This window comes from Cetorhinus maximus, unplaced genomic scaffold (assembly GCF_964194155.1).
Source record: "Cetorhinus maximus unplaced genomic scaffold, sCetMax3.hap1.1 HAP1_SCAFFOLD_379, whole genome shotgun sequence".
NCBI lineage: Eukaryota > Metazoa > Chordata > Chondrichthyes > Lamniformes > Cetorhinidae > Cetorhinus > Cetorhinus maximus.
Genome location: NW_027596325.1, coordinates 10,665 through 13,330, shown reverse-complemented (window position 1 = coordinate 13,330; position 2,666 = coordinate 10,665).

Genomic DNA, 2,666 nt, shown 5'->3' with positions numbered 1-2,666 from the left:
GATCAGCCAGAGGCCATAGTACATGTTGGTACCAATGACTTAGGTAGGAAAGGTGTTGAGGTCCTGAAAGCAGACTATAGGGAGCTAGGAAGGAGATTGAAAAGCAGGACCTCTAAAGCAGTAATCTCAGGATTACTCCCAGTCCCACGTGCAAGCGAGTATAGAAAAAGGAGAATTGAGTGATTAAACATGTGACTGGAAAGCTGGTGTAGGAGGGAGGGCATCAGATTTCTGAGGCATTGGGACTGGTTCTGGGGAAGGTGGGATCTGTACAAGCCGGACAGGACTGGGATGAGTATCCTCAGAGGGAGATTTGCTAGTGCTGTTGTGGTGGGGGTTAAACTAGATTGGCAGGGGGGTTGGGAACCTGAGGGCAAATTCAGAGCAGGGAATGGGAGAGGGAGAGTTAGTGAGTGACTCTGAAGGACAGAAGCAGCACAGGTTAAAACGTGTACAGCACAGGAATTTGGCAGTGTCAGAAGCTATATATGTAAATGCAAGGAGCATAGTAAATAAAACCGATGGGCTGAGGGCACAGATAGACACATGGCAACATGATATCGTTGCTATAACGGAACTTGGCTTAAAAAGGGGCAAAAATGACAGCTCAACATCGCTGGATATAGAGTTTTAGGCAGGATAGGGAAGGACATACAAAAAGTGGGGGTGTAGCATTGTTGGTTAAAGAATCAATTACAGCTGTGAGGAGGGATGATATACAAAATGAAGCATCAAATGAAGCCATGTGTGTTGAGCTCAGAAATAAAAAAGGGGCAGCCATGTTTCTATAAGTTTACTATAGACCCCCAAATAGTGGGAGGGAGTTAGAAGAGCAAATATGTAGACAGATTTCTAAGTGCAAAAACAATAGGCAGTAATCGTTGGGGACTGCAACTACCCTAATATCAATTGGGATACGAACAATGTGAAGGGCACAGAGGGTGCAAAATTCTTTGAACTGCATTCAAGAGAACTGTTTTAGCCATCATGTAACAAGCCCAATGAAAGAGGATGCAATTCTAGATTTAGTTTTAGGAATTGAAGCTGGACAAGTGGATGAAGGTGCAGTGGGGGCCCATTTTGGAGATAGTGAGCATAATATAGTTAGATTTAGCATCATTATGGAAAAGGACAAAGATAGAATAGGAGTGAAAGTTCTAAATTGGGAGAAGACGAATCTTACAAAGCTGAGAGGTGAGCAGGTGAAAGTGGACTGGATACAGCTATTGGAAGGAAAAACTGTCAAACCAGTGGTAGGTATTGAAAGGCGAGATTCTACAGGCACAGCGTAGACATGTCCCCACAAAGGAAAAGGGTGTACTGCCAAATCTAGAGGGCAAGATAAAACAGAAAAAGAAAGCTTATGACAGCCACAAAGGACTTAATACTGTAGCAAGCCTAGAGGAATATAGAAAGTACAGGGGTGAAGTAAAAATGAATATTAGGAAAGCAAAGTGAGGATGCGAAAAAATATTGGCAGACAAAATCAAAGAAAATCCTAAAATGTTTTACCAGTACATTAAGAGCAAGAGAATAACTAAGGAAAGGGTAGGGCCTATCAGAGATGTACATGGTAACTTGTGAGTTGATGCTGAAGATGTGGACAGGGTTCTCAATGAGTGCTTTGTCTCTGTCTTCACTAAGGAGAGGGATGATGCAGACATTCTAATTGGAGGAGGAGTGTGAAATATTAGATACAATAAGCATAGCGAGAGAGGAAGTACTGGAGGGACTGGCATCCTTGAAGGTGGATAAATCACCAGGGCCGGATGGATTGTATCTCAGGTTGTTGAAGGAAGTCAGAGAGGAAACAGTGGATGCTCTGAGGATCACTTTCCAATCCTGACTAGATACAGATGAGGTCCCAGAGGATTGGAGGTCTGCGAATGTTGTACTATTATTTAAAAAGGGTGTGAGGGATAGGCCAGAAAATTATAGGCCGGTCAGTCTGATTTCGGTGCTGGGCAAATTATTGGAAAGAGTTCTGAGAGACGGGATAAACTGTCTCACTTAAAAAGGCACAGATTGATTGGGGACAGTCAGCATGGTTTTGTTAGGGGAAGATCATGTCTTACGAATTTAATAGTACTTTTGAGGAAGTAACAAGGAGGATTGATGGGGGTAGTGCAGTGGATGTTGTCTACATGGATTTCAGTAAGGCATTTGACAAGGTCCCACATGGCAGACTGGTCAGGAAAGTGAGATCTCATGGGATACAGGGGAAGGTGGCAGGTTGGATCCAAAACTGGCTCAGTGACAGGAAACATAGGGTAATGGTCGATGGATGTTTTTGTTAATGGAAAACAGTTTCCAGTGGTGTTCCACAGGGCTCAGTGTTGGCGTTCTTGCTGTTTGCTGTATATATTAATGATTTAGACTTAAATGTGGGGGGAACAATTGGGAAATTTGCAGATGACACGTAAAATGGCCATGTAGTTGATAGTGAAGAGGATAGCTGGCGACTCCATAATTAAATCTGCCGGAAAAGTGGCAAATGGAATTCAATCCATATAATTGTGAGGTAATATATTTAGGGAAGGCAAACAAAGCAATAGAATACATAACAAATGTGAAGTTATTGAGAGGGGTTGAGGAAGTGAAAGACATTGGAGTGAATGTCCACAGGTCCCTGAAGGTGGCAGGACAAGTGGACAAGGTGGTCAAGA